The sequence below is a fragment of the Loxodonta africana genome, chromosome 25 (assembly GCF_030014295.1).
Source record: "Loxodonta africana isolate mLoxAfr1 chromosome 25, mLoxAfr1.hap2, whole genome shotgun sequence".
Taxonomy (NCBI): Eukaryota; Metazoa; Chordata; class Mammalia; order Proboscidea; family Elephantidae; genus Loxodonta; species Loxodonta africana.
The window spans coordinates 30,223,817-30,245,063 of NC_087366.1; the positions used below are offsets into that span (position 1 = coordinate 30,223,817).

The 21,247-nt window shown below is 40.6% G+C and overlaps 1 long non-coding RNA gene across 2 annotated transcripts in view; it reads right to left on the reverse strand.

The window, feature by feature from the left end:
* Positions 1–21,247, reverse strand: part of LOC111750903 (uncharacterized) — a 74,542-nt gene that overhangs the window by 21,850 nt on the left and 31,445 nt on the right. For both annotated transcript variants that reach the window (XR_010319401.1, XR_010319400.1), the window contains exons 2-3: positions 12,944–13,249; positions 464–562 (exon numbers count right to left, since the gene is read on the reverse strand). This is a non-coding gene — a long non-coding RNA (uncharacterized LOC111750903). The remainder of the gene's footprint in view (positions 1–463; positions 563–12,943; positions 13,250–21,247) is intronic.

Here is a 21,247-nt window from a genome sequence, read left to right on the forward strand (position 1 = left end):
CCCTTGCTGAGTTCTTTGCCTCTGTAAAAAAGAGATGCTAAAGATTCCTGCCCTATCTTATAAGATTTTGAGAATCAAATGAAATAATGTATTCAAAGATACTCTGTAAGCTCCTAAAGCACCATCCAAATGTGTACTATTATTATAAATAAAGCTGTAAAGTACTGTATATACAGAAAATATTATACATTTATTCTCCTAAATAAATTAAACTTTCGTTATGTTCTGTGGGGTAGAAGATGGGAATTTCACAAAAGGGAATAAGACAAGGTTCTTTGTCTGGAAATGCTCGCAATATAGTAGGAGGGGTATATACACAGGCAATTCCAATTCAGCAAGACAAATAATACTGTAATGGTGTAAACAATCGGGATATCGGAATGACTGGTTCCCTGGAGTGTTTTGGGAAGGCTTCAAGGGTTGTGCGTTTCAGCTGGCTCTGGGAAGATATTGGTGGACTCACCATGGGGAGAGGAGGGGATTCCCAGAGTATCACAGTGCAAATAGCATCCTGGATGTGAAGTGATAGCGGCTCCTCTGCCTGAGTTCAGAGCTCCTGAGACTTGAAAAACAGAAGCATTGAGAAAGCAGCATGGGAAACAATTTTTTAAAACTCACTTTCACACCCACAAGCCTCTTTAGTAATACTCCAAATTCCTTTTTTATCCTCTATACGACTTTTATATGAGTTTAAGTTTCTCTCAAAGAGTTAGTCACTTGATAAGATAAAGCTACACCTATGGAGTGAGGCTACTGTATTTACAACAAAGAGCCACCATTCGTCTGTCAGTCAGTTGCACTTTGATGGCTTGTGTGTTGCTATGATGCTAGAAACTACACTACTAGTATTTCAAATACCAGCAGAGACACCTATGGTGGACAGGTTTCAGCAGAGCTTCCAGACTAAGATAGACTAGGAAGAAGGACCTGGCAATCTACTTCTAAAAATTTTGACCAGTGAAAACCTAATGAATTGCAACAGAACATTGTCTGATATAGTGCCAGAAGACGAGTGCCTCAGCTTGGAGGGCACTCAAAATACAACCGGAGGAAGAGGGGCCAAGATGGCGGACTAGGTAGACGCTACTTCGGATCCCTCTTGCAACAAAGACTTGGAAAAACAAGTGAATCGATCACATACATAACAATCTACGAACCCTGAACAAGAAACACAGATTTAGAGACGGAGAACGAACAAATACGGGGAAGCAGCGACTGTTTTCGGAGGCTGGAGCCAGCATCCCAGTCAGGTAACCTTGGCGCTGGGCTTAGGTCTGGGTCCAGGGGAGCTGAACTCAAAATCTTGTGACAGCGCAAACAAGGGGCACAGCCCTACCTCCCTGAACTGACCCCGGGAGGGGGCCCAGCTTGTCCGCGCGGGTGGCATGGGGACGCGGCTGGTGGGAGAAGTCCCCAGGAGGCAGTGACTGGATTTGGACCCGGGAGTGCAGCGTCCCAGCTGGAGAACCTTGGCACTGGGCTTTTGACTGAGCGCTGTCACGGCGCAAGCATGGGGTGCAGCCCTACTTTCCAGAACTAACCCCGGGAGGGGGCCCCGGGAGGGGGCCCAGCCGGTCCACGGAGGCAGCACGGTGACGCGCCGGCGGGACAAGAAGTCCCCGGGAGGCAGCGACTGATTTTGGAGCCAGGAGTGCAGCATCCCAGCAGGGGAACCTTGATGCTGGGCTTTGGATTGGCGGCAGAGGATCTGACCGTGGCTTCAGCGGACCGGACCCCCGGGGACAATCTCCACACAGCCAGCACACATAGGCGACATGCCCCTCAGGAATCTCAGATAAAATAGTCATTCCAAGCAAGATAAGCAACTTCAGCTATACTCCGGGGTGCTACTCTCCTATTTCTCTGAACCCTCCCCCACCCTTCCCAGGCGGCTTCATTAACATTGGAATTTCCTGAGCCAGAGGGAGAACGCTCCGGCTCTGGAGTGGCGTTGCTTTTCCCTTTTTTTTTTTTTTTTTTTTTTTGGTCTTTTCCTAACCCATTCTTCCGGCCTGAGAAAAGGAACCACAAAAAACCCAGGGACCAAAAATCCATCCCTAATTGGACTAAAAACACAGAAACAGCTACAGTCAAGCATATATGATCCAAATCTTGGACTTTCATCCTTACAGGGAACAAGGTGGCGGTTATAATCCAAAGGCAGGTCTGATAGGGATCTGACTGCATTTTTTTTTTTAGGGGATTTTCTGGAAAAACAAGTTTCCCAGGTCTGATATCTCTGCTTATTCAACAGAGCCCTAACTGACCCACAACAGGGAACTGAAGGCTGAAGCTCCCCCCAGACCACCTAGCCTCTTGCCTTAGGGGTCTAAGGAGGGTGACACCTACCAATCAGTAGAGGTACTTGCATTGGGGGCCTAAGGTACAGCTGCAGTGCCCTCCCACCAAGGTGCTACAGGAATAGAGACACACCTACATCACTGACACTTGGGGGAAGCCTGTCAGCATCCTGCTCCCCCTGGAGGGTGAACCCCAGCTGCTAATAGAATCTGGTGCACACAACTATCACCACTACTTCTCGAGGTGGATAGGTGTTAGGGTGCAGCACACACTTGATGACCCAAATTTAGATTCTTCAAGAATAGTGAATAGACTCAGGCATATATATCTGGCAACAGCCCAAACCAGCTGGTAATAGGTCATAAGTAAGTCAAGGGCTACAACAAACAAGACAGCACAATCTAGTAGCCCATCCACATATATTGAAAGAAAACAAAACAAGATAAATCTCAGTGAGCAATTACAGAATAAACCACTACTATTTTTTTTTTTTTTATATCTTAATGATGGCTCGGAGACAGCAGTTGATATCAAACCACATAAAGAAGCAGACCATGACAGCTTCTACAACCCCCCAAACAAAAGAATCAAAATCTTTCCCAAATGAAGATACAATCCTGGAATTATCAGATACAGAATATAAAAAACTAATTTACAGAATGCTTCAAGACATCAGGGATGACCTCAGAAATGAAATAAGGCAAACTGCAGAAAAAGCAAAGGAACACACTGATAAAACAGTTGAAGAACTCAAAAAGATTATTCAAGAACATAGTGGAAAAATTAATAAGTTGCAAGAATCCATAGAGACACAGCATTCAGAAATCCAAAAGATTAACAATAAAATTACAGAATTAGACAACTCAGTAGGAAGTCAGAGGAGCAGACTAGAGCAATTAGAATGCAGAGTGGGAAATCTGGAGGACCAGGGAATTAACACCAACATAGCTGAAAAAAAATCAGATAAAAGAATTTTAAAAAATGAAGAAACCCTAAGAATCATGTGGGACTCTATCAAGAAAGATAACTTCCGTGTGATTGGAGTCCCAGAACAGGGAGGGGGGGACAGAAAACACTGAGAAAATAGATGAAGATCTGCTGACAGAAAACTCCCCTGACATCATAAAAGATGAAAGGATATCTATCCAAGATGTTCATCGAACCCCATTGAAGATTGATCCAAAAAAAAATCACCAAGACATATTATCATCAAACTGGCCAAAACCAAAGATAAAGAGAAAATTTTTAAAGCAGACAGGGATAAAAGAAAGGTCTCCTAAAAAGGAGAATCAATTAGAATAAGTTCAGACTACTCAGCAGAAACCATGCAGTCAAGAAGGCAATGGGATGACATATATAGAGCACCGAAGGAGAAAAACTGCCAGTCAAGGATCATATATCCAGCAAAACACTCTCTCAAATATGAAGGTGAAATTAAAACATTTACAGATAAACACAAGCTTAGAGAATTTGCAAAAACCAAACCAAAGCTACAAGAAATACTAAAGGAAATTGTTTGGTCAGAAAACCAATAATATCAGATACCAGCACAACACAAGGTCACAAAACAGAACATCCTGATATCAACTCAAATAGGGAAATCACAAAAACAAATTAAGATTAATTTTAAAAAGAAAAAAACGCTCAAAACAGGGAATCATTGAAGTCAATATGTAAAAGATCACAATAATCAAAAAGAGTTACTAAATACAGGTGGCATACAACTGCCATATGGAGAGGGATACAAGGCGATATAGGACAATACAAGTTAGGTTTTTACTTAGAAAAATAGGTGTAAATATTAAGGTAACCACAAAGAGGTATAACGACTCCATAACTCAAGATAAAATCCAAGAAAAACGTAACGACTCAACAAACATAAAGTCAAACACTGTGAAAATGAGGATCTCACAATTTACTAAGAAAAACATCTCAGCACAAAAAAGTATGTGGAAAAATGAAATTGTCAACAACACACATAAAAAGGCATCAAAATGACAACACTAAACACTTATTTATCTATAATTAAGCTGAATGTAAATGGACTAAATGCACCAATAAAGAGACAGAGAGTCTCAGACTGGATAAAGAAACACGATCCGTCTATATGCTGCCTACAAGAGACACACCTTAGACTTAGAGACACAAACAAACTAAAACTCAAAGGATGGAAAAAAAATATATCAAGCAAACAATAAGCAAAAAAGAAGAGGAGTAGCAATATTAATTTCTGACAAAATAGACTTTAAACTTAAATCCACCACAAAGGATAAAGAAGGACACTACATACTGATAAAAGGGACAATTGATCAGGAAGACATAACCATATTAAATATTTATGCACCCAATGACAGGGCTGCAAGATACATAAATCAAATTTTAACAGAACTGAAAAGTGAGATAAACACCTCCACAATTATAGTAGGAGACTTCAACACACCACTTTCGGAGAAGGACAGGACATCCAGTAAGAAGCTCAATAGAGACACGGAAGACCTAATTACAACAATCAACCAACTTGACCTCATTGACTTATACAGAACTCTCCACCCAACTGCTGCAAAGCATACTTTTTTTTCTAGTGCACATGGAACATTCTCTAGAACAGACCACATATTAGGTCATAAAACAAACCTTTGCAGAATCCAAAATATCAAAATATTACAAAGCATCTTCTCAGACCACAAGGCAATAAAACCAGAAATCAATAACAGAAAAACTAGGGAAAAGAAATGAAATACTCTGAAACTGAACAATACCCTCCTGAAAAAAGACTGGGTTATAGAAGACATCAAGGAGGGAATAAGGAAATTCATAGAATGCAATCAGAATGAAAATACTTCCTATCAAAACCTCTGGGACACAGCAAAAGCAGTGCTCAGACGCCAATTTTTATTGATAAATGCACACATACAAAAAGAAGAAAGAGCCAAAATCAGAGAACCGTCCCTACAACTTGAACAAATAGAAAGTGACCAACAAAAGAATCCATCAGGCACCAGAAGAAATCAAATAATAAAAATCAGAGCTGAACTAAATGAATTAGAGAACAGAAAAACAATTGAAAGAATTAACAAAGCCAAAAGCTGGTTCTTTGAAAAAATTAACAAAATTGATAAACCGTTGGCTAGACTGACTAAAGAAATACAGCAAAGGAAACAAATAACCCAAATAAGAAACGAGATGGGCCACATCACAACAGACCCAACTGAAATTAAAAGAATCATATCAGATTATTACGAAAAATTGTACTCTAACAAATTTGCAAACCCAGAAGAAATGGATGAATTCCTGGAAAAACACTACCTACCTAAACTAACACAATCAGAAGTAGAACAACTGAACAGACCCATAACAAAAAAACAGATTGAAACGGTAATCAAAAAACTCCCAACAAAAAAAAGCCCTGGCCCGGATGGCTTCACTGCAGAGTTCTACCAAACTTTCAGAGAAGAGTTAACACCACTACTACTAAAGGTATTTCAAAGCATAGAAAATGACAGAATACTACCCAACTCATTCTATGAAGCCACCATCTCCCTGATACCAAAACCAGGTAAAGACATTACAAAAAAAGAAAATTACAGACCTGTATCCCTCATGAACATAGATGCAAAAATCCTCAACAAAATTCTGGCCAATAGAATTCAACAATATATCAAAAAAAAAAATTCACCACGACCAAGTGGGATTTATACCAGGTATACAAGGCTGGTTTAATATCAGAAAAACCATTAATGTAATCCACCACATAAATAAAACAAAAGACAAAAACCACATGATCTTATCAATTGATGCAGAAAAGGCATTTGACAAAGTCCAACACCCATTTATGATAAAAACTCTCACCAAAATAGGAATTGAAGGAAAATTCCTCAACATAATAAAGGGCATCTATATATATATATATATTTTTTTTTATGTAAAGCCAACAGCCAACATCACTCTAAATGGAGAGAACCTGAAAGCATTTCCCTTGAGAACGGGAACCAGACAAGGATGCCCGTTATCACCGCTCTTATTCAACATTGCGCTAGAAGTCCTAGCTAGAGCAATTAGGCTAGACAAAGAAATAAAGGGCATCCGGATTGGCAAAGAGGAAGTAAAATTACCTCTATTTGCAGATGGCATGATCTTATACACAGAAAACCCTAAGGAATCCTCCAGAAAACTACTGAAACTAATAGAAGAGTGGGGCAGAGTCTCAGGTTATAAGACAAACATACACAAATCACTTGGATTCCTCTACATCAACAAAAAGAACATCGAAGAGGAAATCACCAAAACAATATCATTCGCAGCAGCCCCTAAGAAGATAAAATACTTAGGAATAAATCTTACCAAAGATGTAAAAGACCTATACAAAGAAAACTACAAAGCTCTACTACGAGAAATTAAAAAGGACATACTTAAGTGGAAAAACATACCTTGCTCATGGATGGGAAGACTTAACATAGCAAAAATGTCTATTCTACCAAAAGCCATCTATACATACAATGCACTTCCGATACAAATTCCAATGTCATTTTTTAAGGTGATAGAGAAACAAATCACCAACTTCATATGGAAGGGAAAGAAGCCTCGGATAAGTAAAGCATTAGTGAAAAAGAAGAAGAAAGTGGGAGGCCTCACTCTACCTGATTTCAGAAGCTATTATACAGCCACAGTAGTCAAAACAGCTGGTACTGGTACAACAACAGGCACACAGACCAGTGGAACAGAATGGAGAACCCAGATATAAATCCATCCACATATGAGGAGCTGATACTTGACAAAGGCCCAGTGTCAGTTAATTGGGGAAAAGATAGTCTTTTTAACAAATGGTGCTGGCATAACTGGATATCCATTTGCAAAAAAATGAAACAGGACCCATACCTCACACCATGCACAAAAACTAACTCCAAGTGGATCAAAGACCTAAACATAAAGACTAAAACAATAAAGTTCATGGAAGAAAAAATAGGGACAACCTTAGGAGCCCTAATACAAGGCATAAACAGAATACAAAACATTACCAAAAATGACGAAGAGAAACCAGATAACTGGGAGCTCCTAAAAATCAAACACCTATGCTCATCTAAAGACTTCACCAAAAGAGTAAAAAGACCACCTACAGATTGGGAAAGAATTTTCAGCTATGACATCTCTGACCAGTGCCTGATCTCTAAAATCTATATGATTCTGTCAAAACTCAACCAGAAAAAGACAAACAACCCAATCAAGAAGTGGGCAAAGGATATGAACACACACCTACTAAAGAAGATATTCAGGCAGCTAACAGATACATGAGAAAATGCTCTCGATCATTAGCCATTAGAGAAATGCAAATTAAAACCACGATGAGATTCCATCTCACTCCAACAAGGCTGGCATTAATCCAAAAACACAAAATAATAAATGTTGGAGAGGCTGCGGAGAGATTGGAACTCTTGTACACTGCTGGTGGGAATGTAAAATGGTACAACCACTTTGGAAATCTATCTGGCGATATCTTAAACAGTTAGAAATAGAACTACCATACAACCCAGAAATCCCACTCTTCGGAATATACCCTAGAGAAATAAGAGCCTTCACAGGAACAGATATATGCACACGCATGTTTATTGCAGCTCTGTTTACAATAGCAAAAAGCTGGAAGCAACCAAGGTGTCCATCAGCGGATGAATGGTTAAATAAATTGTGGTATATTCACACAATGGAATACTACGCATCGATAAAGAATAGTGATGAATCTGTGAAACATTTCATAACATGGAGGAACCTGGAAGGCATTATGCTGAGTGAAATTAGTCAGAGGCAAAAGGACAAATATTGTATAAGACCACTATTATAAGATCTTGAGAAATAGTATAAACTGAGAAGAACACATACTTCTGTGGTTACAAGGGGCAGGGGGAGGGAGGGTGGGAGAGGGTTTTTTTACTGATTAATTAGTAGATAAGAATTGCTTTAGGTGAAGGGGAAGGACAATACTCAATACATGGAAGGTCAGCTCAACTGGACTGGACCAAAAGCAAAGAAGTTTCCGGGATAAAATGAATGCTTCAAAGGTCAGCAGATCAAGGGCGGGGGTTTTGGGACCATGGCTTAAGGGGACTTCTAAGTCAATTGGCAAAATAACTCTATTATGAAAACATTCTGCATCCCACTTTGAAATGTGGCGTCTGGGGTCTTAAACGCTAACAAGCGGCCATCTAAGATGCATCTATTGGTCTCATCCCACCTGGATCAAAGGAGAATGAAGAACACCAAGGTCACACTACAACTAAGAGCCCAAGAGACAGAAAGGGCCACATGAACCAGAGACCTACATCATCCTGAGACCAGAAGAACTAGTTGGTGCCCGGCCACAATCGGCAACTGCCCTGACAGGGAGTGCAACAGAGAACCCCTGAGGGAGCAGGAGATCAGTGGGATGCAGACCCCAAATTCGCATAAAAAGACCAGACTTAATGGTCTGACTGAGACTAGAGGAATCCCGGCGGTCATGGTCCCCAAACCTTCTGTTGGCCCAGGACAGGAGCCATTCCCGAAGACAACTCATCAGACATGAAAGGGACTGGATAGTGGGTAGGTGAGAGATGCTGATGAAGAGTGAGCTAATTATATCAAGTGGTCACTTGAGACTGTGTTGGCATCTCCTGTCTGGAGGGGGGATGGGAGGATAGAGAGAGTTGGAAGCTGGCAAAATTGTCATGAAAGGAGAGACTGGAAGGGCTGACTCGTTAGGGGGAGAGCAGGTGGGAGTATGGAGTAAGGTGTATATAAACTTATATGTGACAGTCTGACTTGATTTGTAAACGTTCACTTGAAGCTCAATAAAAATTAATAATAAAAAAAAAATACAACCGGAGAAGAGCTGCTTCCTTAAATAGAGTCGACCTTAATGACCTGGATGGAGTAAGCTTTTGAAACCTTCGTTTGCTGATGTGGCACTACTCAAAATAGAAGAAACAGCTGCAAACATCCATTAATAATTGGAACTTGGAGTATACAAAGCATGAATCTAGGAAAACTGGAAGTTGTCAAAAATAAAAGAGAACACTTAAAAATACATATTCTAGGCATTCTAGGTATTAGTGAGCTGAAATGACTGATATTGGTCATCTTGAATTGCACAATCAAATTGAAGAGGAACAGTGTTGCATTCATTCACAAAAAGGATATTTCAAGATCTATTATGAAGCACAACACTGTCAGTGATAAAGGAAGACTAGTAAACATGACTATTATTCAAATTTATGTACCAACCACTAATGCCAAAGGTGAAGAAATTGAAGATTTTTATCAACTTCTGCAGTCTGAACTTGATCAAACATGCAATTTAAATGGGCTGATAATTACTGGTGATCGGAATGAGGATGTTGGAAACAAGGAAGAAGGATCAGAGTTGGAAAATATGTTGTCATAGATTGAGTTATGTCCCCCCAAAAATCTGTGTATCAATTTGGCTGGGCCATGATTCCCAGTATTGTATGGTTATCTTCCATTGTGTGTTAGTAATCTTATGTTAAAGAGGATTAGGGTGGGATTGTAAGACACTTACTAAGATCACATCCACGATTCAATGTAAATGGAGTTTCCCTGGAGTATGGCTTGCACCACCTTTTATCTTACATGGAAAGGGAAGTAAGCAGAGAGTTGGGGACCTCATATTACCCTGAAAGCAGTGCCAGGAGCAGAGCTCATCCTTTGGACCTGAGGTTCCTGCTCTGAGATGCTCCCAGACCAAGGGAAGACTGATGCATCAAAAGGACATTTCTCCAGAGCCAACAGAGAGAGAAAGCCTTCCCCTGGAGCTGCTGCCCTGAATTTGGACTTTTAGCTTACTTTACTGTGAGGAAATAAAATTCTCTTTGCTAAAGCCATACACTTGTGGTATTTCTGTTATAGCAGCACTAGATGACCATGCAACAGGGAGCATCAGTGAGAGAAACAAGGTGGAAGATCGCATGACAGAATTTTACAGGACTGACAATCTATTCATAGGAAATATCTTTTTCAACAGCATAAATGGTGACTATGCATGTGGACCTTGCGAGATGGAATACATAGGAATCGAATTGACTACATCTGTGGAAAGAGATGATGGAAAAGCTCAATATCATCAGTCAGAAAGAGTCTAGGGACTGACCGTGGGACAGGCTATCAATTACTCAGGTGCAAGTTCAAGCTGAAGCTTACGAAAATTAAAATGAGTCCATGAGAGACAAAGCACAACCTTGAGTATATCCCACCTGAATTTAGAGACCATCTCAAGAATAGATTTGACACATTGAACACTACTGACCAAAGACCAGAGACTTGTGGGATGACATCGAGGACATCCTGCATGAAGACATCAAAAAGTCATTAAAAAGACAGGAAAGAAAGGAAAGACCAGAATGGATTTCAAAAGAGACTCTGAAACTTGCTCTTGTAAGTATAGTAGTTAAAGTGAAAGGAAGAAATGATGAAGTAAAAGAGCTGAACAGAATATTTCAAAGGGTGACTTGAGAAGACAAAGTAAAGTATTATAATGAAATGTGCAAAAACCTGGAGTTAGAAAACCAAAAAGGAAGAACATGCTCAGCGTTTCTCAAGCTGAAAGAACTGAGGAAAAATTCAAATCTCAAGTCGCAATATTGAAGGATACTATGGGAAAACTATTATTGACTGATGCAGGAAGCATCAAAAGAAGATGGAAGGAATATACAGAGTCATTGTATCAAAAAGTATTGGTTGACATTCTGTCATTTTAGGAGATAGCATGTGATCAACAGGCAATGGTATTGAAGGGAGAAGTCCAAGCTGCACTGAAAGAATTTGTGAAAAACAAGGCTCCAGGAACTGACGGAGTACCAGTTGAGATATTCAAACAAATGGATGCAACACTGGAAGTGTTCACTCATCTATGCCAAGAAATTTGGAAACCAGGTACCTGGCCAACTGACTGGCGTATTTGTGCCCATTCCAAAAAGAAAGATGATCCAACAGAATGCAGAAATTATTGAACAATGTAATTAATATCACACACAAGTAAAGTTTTCCTGGAGATAATTCAAAAATGGTTGTAGCAGTATGTTGACAGGGTACTACCAGAAATTCAAGCTGGATTCAGAAGAGGACGTGGAATCAGGGGTATCATTGCTGATGTCAGATGGATCTTGGCTGAAAGCAGAGAATACCAGAAAGATGTTTTCCTGTGTTTTATTGACTGCGCAAAGGCATTCGAGTGTGTGGATTATAACAAATCATTGATAACAGTGTGAAGAAGGGTAATTCCAGAACACTTAATTGTGCTCACGCGGAACCTGTACTTAGACCAAGAGGGTGGTCATTTGAATAGAACAAGTGACTGCAACAGTGAGCATGGTTTAAAATCAAGAAAAGGTGTGCATCAGGGTTATATCCTTTCACCATCCTTATTAAATCTGTATGCTGAGCAAATAATCCAAGAAGCTGGACTATATGAAGAAGAATGTGGCATTAGGATTGGTGGAAGACTCATTAATAACCTGCAATACATGGATGACACAACTTGCTTGCTGAAAGTGAAGAGGACTTGAAGCACTTACTGATGACGAACAAGACTACAGCCTTCAGTATTGATTATACCCCAACATAAAGAAAAATTCTCAAAACTGGACCAATAAGCAACATCATGATAAATGGAGAAAGATTGAATTTGTCAAAGATTTCATTTTACTTGGATCCATAATCAACACCGATGGAAGCAGCAGTCAAGAAATCAAAAGACATATTGCATTGTGCAAATCTGCTGCAAAAGACCTCTTTAAAGTGTTAAAAAGCAAAGATGTCACTTTGAGGACTAAAGTGTTCCTGATCCAAGTCATGGTATTTTCAATGTCTTCATATGCATGCAAAACCTGGGCAATGAATAAGGGAGGCTGAAGAAGTGATGCCTTTGGATTGTAATGTTGGCAAAGCATATTGAATATACCAGGGACTGCCAGAAGACTGAACAAATCTGTCTTGGAAGAAGTACAGCCAGAATGCTCCTTAGAAGGGAGCATGGCAAGATTTTGTCTTACGTACTTTGGACACGTTATCAGAGGGGCCAGTCCCTGGAACAGGTCATCATGCTTGGTAAAGTAGAGGGTCAGCAAAAAAGAGGAAGACCCTTAGTGAGATGGATTGATACAATGACTGCAACAATGGGCTCAAACATAGCAGCAATGGTGAGGATGGCACAGGACCAGGCAGTGTTTTATTCTGTTGTACATAGGGTCACTACGAGTCCGAACCAACTCGAAGGCACCTAACAACAAAAACAACATAGAGTGAGGCAACTCCTTTACATTCATGAAAAAATAATAGTAATGATAATAATAATAAAGCAGCTGGAAGGGCACAGGCTGGAGAAAAAACTATTTTCACAGGGTCAGGCCACAACTTGATTTGAGTTGACTTTTAACCTCCTTTAGACCTCAGATACTGAGACCATCCACTAACAACATTACACTGACCCATAGCACTGCCAGCATCTTCCACTGACTATCTGGGCAGTTAACTAATTCCACTGGGGTTGCAATGTAATAAGTCCAGCAGCCAGATCAGGGTTCCCTTGAGAAATAGGACCTCAGGAATCTATTACATACAGAGCAAGCTGAGAAAGGCAAAACCAGAAAGTTTTACTCACCAACTTTCTTCAAGCAGAGAATTCTTGCCAGTTGTAGATTGCAGAGATGAAAGCCCTGACTTTCTCTGTTGATTCCCCAGAGTATAGCACATGGTAAAAACCAGTTGCCATCTTGAGTCAATTCTGACTCATGGCTACCCCATGTGTGTCAGAGTTATAACTACACTCTATAAGGTTTTTAATGGCTGATTTTTTTCAGGAGATGATATTCAGGCCTTTCTTCTGAGGTGCCTCTGGCTGGACTTAAACCTCCAACCTTTCAGTTAGCAGTAAAGCGTGTAAACCATTTGTACCATCCAGGGATTCCTAGTACATAAAAAAAAAAAAAAAGTACATATAGGGTGACAATAAATATATTTGTAGTGAATGAATGGTCCAGAGAATGCTGATGTACTAAGAAAGGATTAAACTGGAAGTAAAACTGGGTCTGAGCAAAAATGTTCCTTTGTTAACGGAGGCGTTTCAACTCTCTTGCCCTTCCTCAATTTAGTGAAGAATTTGTGTCTTTGAAAGAAAAGATGGGAGACTTGCCTTCTTGTTCCACAACTTTCTTGTTCCTTCTAAACCCAGGTTTTTTTTAAAAAAAGACCAAACCCGTTGCCATAGAGTTAATTCCGACTAATATCGACCCTATAGGATGGAGTAGAACTGTCCCATAGGGTTTCCAAGGAGTGCTTGGTAGATTCGAACCACGAACATTTTGGTTAGCAGCCTTAGCTCTTAACCACTACATCACCAGGGTTTCCAGACTCAGATTAGTCTCCAATAATACCCCTCCCATACACTGTCCTAACCACAGAAACTAGGGTTAACATCCTTCATTTGGGCCCCTTTTCTTGTCTCAGCTTTTGGCTAATGTTCCACAGGTACCACCTGTGGATTAAGGTAAAAGGGTGGCAGTTTTCTCTTTAAATCGTGACCTTTCACCATTCTTTTTCAGAAGTAGCCTTTTTTCCTCCTCATATTCCAGGAAACACCGTCTCTGAAAATTAAACTTCCTGATGATTCCAGGGCCAAGTTACATCCAAAAATGCTAAGCCATAAGCATAGACTCACATGTTTGGCCCTGTCATTAGGAATCTTGTTTTCTACCACCCACCCAGCCCTCCCCCAACTCTCCTCCTGGTTCTCCAGCAGCCCCTTCCTTCTTCCTCTCTGCTCTCAAAATTCCTCTTCTTATGCTTCCCCTCAGTGTAGGAAACCCAATGGTAAACTTCCTCTTATTAAGGCACAGCACTGCCCCTGAAATCATATTCTTGCCTGACTCACCTGTTCAGCATATTTCTTTTCAGGGATTGCCAGTTACATCAGCATATTAGAAATTATTTAAGACCCCACATTTCCATTCTAATGCATAAACCTCCATCATTTGTCTTCCTTATTCTCAATATGTCTACTGGGGTGCTGGTCATTTTTCCAAAGGGCCAGAGTTCCCATGACATCATTAATCGATTTATATCCTTAAATGTTGAGTAACGAATCCGAAGGCAATGCTTTCTGAAGCCTGAGTTGGTGGCTGACAATTCAGCCCTGGACATTGGGGACACCAGTTGGCCTTACGTGCTTACAGTCTCCACCACGTGCTTGAGTGGAAGCTATACCATTGGCTTGAAACCCCAATATCCGTTTTGTCTAGAGAGCTTTGGCAGAAGGTTTGCTGTTCTGGCAGGAGAGGAAGGTAGAAGACTGGTGGGGCAGCGCCCTACATTTGTATATCGGTGTATTCTGAGGCTCGCCTTTGGGATATAAATGAATACAGCTCATGAAGGAACACACACAGCAAAAACTTTATGAGCCAACATGAACATTCCAAAAAGGCAAGCATGGCCAGCAAAGCTCTGCTTCTGGAATAAATGGGCCTACAAACTCACAAAGCTCTCCTGGAGAAATAAAAACAGGAAGTAGTGGAATAGGGCCTGGAAGTCTTTGTTCCATGAGGGTAGGAAAATGAAGAAGCAATTTGTCTGGGCAGACTCAACTACAAGAAGGTTCTGTGCAATTGAAGTAATTCCGGACTCTGAGTCCACAAACCTCTAGGCAATAATAACTGGGAGCTTCCCAGTTATTATTCTGCTGGGAACCTGCCACTCCCAGAAGACCTGATCAGGCCCTGGTTTGTGGCTGGCTGGATCTCTGTGTAGTGCCTAGAGTCCTAGTATTTGTTTTCTCAGTAACCCCTGGCCTCTGTGGTATTTAGTGCCCCTTTGCACTTGAGAAAAAAAAAAAAAGAGAGCAATGTTTAATACTTCCAGTTGAAAATTTTATGTCGAAATATAAGTTGGCAAGTGTTTTCTAGAGCTTTGGGCCTCTTTGCTAAGTATTCCTTCCTATCTTAGGTGCCCACCTGTGTAGGGCACCAGCCACATAATCCATGTCCTCTGAACACCTTTGCAAAAATCTTTTCTTCCCTTCCTAATTGGGGATTTTACATTCTGCCATCATCTTAAAATCTTGTTCATTTGGGCTGGCATTCTGCACATTTCCCTGGGGGTAGGTAAGAGATTAATTCAGATGGAGATTTATTTAAGTAAATTTAAAACATAGACATACCCAAAGCAACACCACACACACATATATACTTTCTCTCACACATTCACATACACGCACTCACATGTGTATGTATATTGGACATATTACATTAAGTCCTTGAGGAGGTAAAAGGGATAGGGATGGAGATTGGACATTAAAAAAAAAGAGAGAGAGAGTGAGAGAGGGTGTTCTAAGGACCAGTAATGATAATGTACCTGAGGCCCAAAACAAAACAAAAAATGGGGAGAGATTTTTCTTAACTGGGGGAAAGAATAGGAGAATATAGTAGGCAGGGGGCATGGTATAATAAGATTTATTCACTTTTTAATGAATTCAATCCGTATTTATACAGCATCTAACACAGTGCTAGACATTAGGGATATGACAGTAAACAAGACAGACATTGAGCCTAAGCTTGCCAGGGACATTTCTCTTTCACAGGGTTATTATGAGGACTATATCAAATACATCACACACTTTGTGCCTGGCAAGTTTAGGGTCAATGTCTAAGATGGGGATATAATAGTTGCTATAGAAAAAAAAAATTTTTTTTTTTCTTTATAGGTTTGCTATGAGTCGGAATTGACTCTATGGCATGTAACAACAACATCTCTCACCATAGGGTTTTTGTGAGGACTATACTGAGACATCACAAAATTAAGACACCACACACACACAAGAAAGTTAAATCTGTTGCCATCAAGTCGATTCTGACTCATAGCGACCCTATAGGAGGGAGTAGAACTGCCCCATGGGGTTTCCAAGGAGCGGCTATTGGATTCAAACTGCCGACCTTTTGGTTAGCAGCCAAGCTCTTAATCACTGCATCACCAGGGCTCCTAATTAAGATGCAGAGAGGTTAAACAACTTGTTCAGGGACACAGAATAAGTAAGTGACATGTCTGTCAGTTTGTCGTACTGTGGGAGCTTCTGTGTTGCTGTGATGCTAGAAGCTATGCCACTGGTGTTCAGATACTAGCAGGGTCACCCATGGAGGACAGGTTTCAGCTGAGCTTCCAGACTAAGACAGACTAGGAAGAAGGACCCGGCAGTCTACTGAAAAGCATTAGCCAGTGAAAACCTTATGAATAGCAGCGGAACATTGTCTGATATAGTGCTGGAAGATGAGCCCCCCAGGTTGGAAGGCACTCAAAAGATGACTGGGGAAGAGCTGCCTCCTCAAAGTAGAGTCGACCTTAATGACGTGGATGGAGTAAAGCTTCCGGGACCTTCATTTGCTGATGTGGCATGACTCAAAATCAGAAGAAACAGCTGCAAACATCCATTAATAATCGGAACCTGGAATGTACGAAGTATGAATCTAGGAAAATTGGAAATCGTCAAAAATGAAATGGAATGCATAAACATCGATATCCTAGGCATTAGTGAGCTGAAATGGACTGGTATTGGCCACTTTGAATAAGACAACCATATAGTCTACCATGCTGGGAATGACAACTTGAAGAGGAATGGTGTTGCATTCATTGTCAAAAAGAATGTTTCAGGATGTATCCTGGAGTACAATGCTGTCAGTGATAGGATGATATCCATACGCCTGCAAGGAAGACCAGTTAATACGACTACTATTCAAATTTACACAACAACCACTAGGGCCAAAGATAAAGAAAAAGAAGATTTTTACCAGCTGCTGCAGTCTGAAATTGATTGAACATGCAATCAAGATGCATTGATAATTACTGGTGACTGGAATGTGAAAGTTGGAAACAAAGAAGAGGGATCGGTAGTTGGAAAATATGGCCTTTGTGATAGAAACAATGCTGGAGATGGAATGACAGATTTTTGCAAGACCAACGGCTTCTTCATTGCAAATACCTTCTTTCACCAACATAAACGACGACTATACACATGGACCTCGCCAGATGGAACACACAGAAATCAAATTGACTACATCTGTGGAAAGAGACGATGGAAAAGTTCAATATCATCAGTCAGAACAAGGCCAGGGGCCGATTGTGGAAAAGACCATCAATTGCTCATATGCAAGTTCAAGCTGAAACTGAAGAAAATCAGAGCAAGTCCACGAAAGACAAAATATAACCTTGAGTATATCCCACCTGAATTTAGAGACCCTCTGAAGAATAAATTTGATGCATTGAACACTAGTGACCGAAGATCAGACGAGTTGTAGAATGACATCAAGGACATCATCCATGAAGAAAGCAAGAGGTCAGTGAAAAGATAGGAAAGAAAGAAAAGACCAAGGTGGATGTCAGAGGAGACGCTGAAACTTGCTCTTGAGCGTCAAGTAGCTAAAGCAAAAGGAAGAATTGATGAAGTAAAAGAACTGAACAGAAGATTTCAAACGGCCTCTTGAGAAGACAAAATAAAGTATTATAATGACATGTGCAAAGAGCTGGAGATGGAAAACCAAAAGGGAAGAACACGCTCAGCATTTCTCAAGCTGAAGGAACTGAAGAAAAAAATTCAAGCCTCGAGTTGCAATAGTGAAGGATTGCATGGGGAAAATATTAAATGATGCAGGAAGCATCAAAAGAAGATGGAAGGAATACATAGAGTCATTATACCAAAAAGAATTAGTCGATATTCAACCATTTCAAGAGGTCGCACATGATCAGGAACCAATGGTACTGAATGAAGAAGTCCAAGCTGCTCTGAAGGCATTGGCAAAAAACAAGGCTCCAGGAACTGATGGAATATCAATTGAGATATTTCAACAAACAGATGCTGGAGGTGCTCACTCATCTATGCCAAGAAATATGGAAGACAGCTTCCTGGTCAACTGATTGGAAGAGATCCATATTTATGCCTATTCCCAAGAAAGGTAATCCAACCGAATGTGGAAATTATAGAACAATATCATTAATATCATACCCAAGCAAAATTCTGCTGAAGATCATTCAAAAATGGCTGCAGCAGTATATCAACAAGGACCTGCCAGAAATTCAGGCTGGTTTCAGAAGAGGACGTGGAACCAGGGATATCATTGCTGATGCCAGATGGATCCTGGCTGAAAGCAGAGAATACCAGAAGGATGTTTACCTGTGTTTTATTGACTATGCAAAGGCATTCGACTGTCTGGATCATAACAAACTATGCATAACACTGCACGGAATGGAAATTCTTTTTTAATTGTACTCATGAGGAACCTTTACATAGATCAAGAGGCAGTTGTTCGGACAGAACAAGAGGATACTGATTGGTTTAAAGTCAGGAAAGGTGTGTGACAGGGTTGTATTCTTTCACCATACCTAGTTAATCTGTATGCTGAACAAATAATACGAGAGGCTGGACTATATGAAGAAGAACCGGGCATCAGGATTGGAGGAAGACTCATTAACAACCTGCGTTATGCAGATGACACAACCCTGCTTGCTGAAAGTGAAGAGGACTTGAAGCACTTACCAATGAAGATCAAAGGCCACAGCCTGCAGTATGGATTACACCCCAACATAAAGAAAACAAAAATCCTCACAACTGGACCAATGAGCAACATCATGATAAATGGAGAAAAGATCGAAGTTGTCAAGGATTTCATTTTACTTGGATCCACAATCAACACCCATGGAAGCAGCAGTCAAGAAATCAAAAGACACATTGCATTGGGTAAATCTGCTGCAAAAAAAAAAAAAAAAAAAAAAAAACCTCTTTAAAGAGTTGAAGAGCAAAGATGCCACCTTGAAGACTAAGGTGCGCCTGACCCAAGCCATGGTATTTTCTCGATCGCATCATATGCATGTGAAAGCTGGACAATGAATAAGCAAGACCGAAGAGGAGATGACGCCTTTGAATTGTGGTGTTGGCAAAGAATATTGAATATACCACGGAGTGCCAAAAGAACGAACAAATCTGTCTCGGAAGAAGTACAGCCAGAATGCTCCTTAGAGGCAACAATGGTGAGACTGCGTCTTACCTACTTTGGACATGTTTTCAGGAGGGATCAGTCCCTAGAGAAGGACATCATGCTTGGCAGAGCACAGGGTCAGTGGAAAAGGGGACAACCCTCAACGAGGTAGATTGACACAGTGGCTGCAACAATGAGTTCAAACATAACAAGTATTGTGAGGATGTCGCAGGACCGGGCAGTGTTTCGTTCTGTTGTGCATAGGGTCGCTAGGAGTCGGAACTGACTCGATGGCACCTAACAACAACAACAACAGAGCCAGAGTTTGTATTCCAGCAGTGTGACTCTAGAGCCCACACACCCACTGACTTAGTCACTTGTTATGTTGTTGCCGTTCTCAGATGCCGTTGAACCAGTTCCGACCCATAGTAACCCCACGTACAACAGAACGAAACATTGCCTTGTCCTGGGCATCCTCACAATTGATATTATGTTTGACCCCATTGTTGCAGCCACTGTGTCTAATCATATCGTTGAGTGTCTTCCTCTTTTTCTCTGTCTACTTTACCAAGCATGATGTCATTCTCCAGGGACTGGTCCCTCCTGATAATATGTCCAAAGTATGTGAAATGAAGTGTTGTCATCCTTGCTTCTAAGGAGTATTCTGGCTGTACTTCTTTCAAGAGAGATTCATTCATTCTTCTGTCAGTCCATGGTATATTCAATATTCTTCGTCAACACTATAATTTAAAGGCATCAATTCTTCTTCAGGCTTCCTTTTTCGTTGTCCAGCTTCCACATGTATATGAACAGATTGAAAACACCATGGCTTGGGTCAGGCTCACCTTAGTCCTTAAAATGACATCATTGCTTTTTAACAGTTTAAAGAGGCCTTTTGCAGCAGATTTGGGCAATGCAATGTGTTCTTTGATTTCTTGACTGCTGCTTCTATAGGCATTGATTGTGGATCCAAGTAAAATGAAATGCTTGGATCCACAATCTTTTCTCTGTTTATCATGATGTTGCTTATTGGTCCAGTTGTGAGGATTTTTGTTTCCTTTATGTTGAGGTGTAATCCATACTGAAGGCTGTGGTCTTTGATCTTCATTGATAAGTGCTTCAAGTCCTCTTCACTTTCAGCAGTACAGGTCGAATAAGTATGGTGAAAGGATACAATCGTGATGAACTACTTACTTGATTTTAAACAACATAGTATCCCCTTGTTATGTTTGAACAACTGCTTCACGGTCTATGTACAGGCTCCTCATAAGCACAATTAAGTGTTCTGGAAATCCCATTCTCTGCAGTGGGATTTCATACTTATGCAAGGATTGCATGCCTTTGCATACTCAATAAAACATAAGTAAACAACTTTCTGGTATTCTCTGCTTTCAGCCAAGATCCATTTGACATCAGCAATGATATCCCTTGTTCCACATCCTCTTCTGAATCCAGCTTGAATTTCTGGACGTTCCCTGTTAATTTTCTGTTACATCTGCTTTTGAATGATCTTCAGCAAAATTTTACTTGTGTGTGATATTAGTTACAGTGTTCGATAATTTCTGCATTCTATTGGATCACCCTTTGTCTTAGTCATCTAGTGCTGCTGTTGTTGTTGTTAGGTGCCATCAAGTTGGTTCCTACTCATAGCGACCCTATGCACAACAGAACAAAACACTGCCTGGTCCTGAGCCATCCTTACAATCGTTGTTATGCTTGAGCTCATTGTTGCAGCCATTATGTCAATCTACCTCGCTGAGGGTCTTCCTCTTTTCCGCTGACCCTGTACTCTGCCAAGCATGATGTCCTCCAGGGACTGATCCCTCCTGAAAACATGTCCAAAGTATGTTAGACGCAGTCTCGCCATTCTTGCCTCTAAGAAGCATTCTGGCTGTACTTCTTCCAAGACAGATTTGTTTGTTCTTTTGGCAGTCCATGGTATATTCAATATT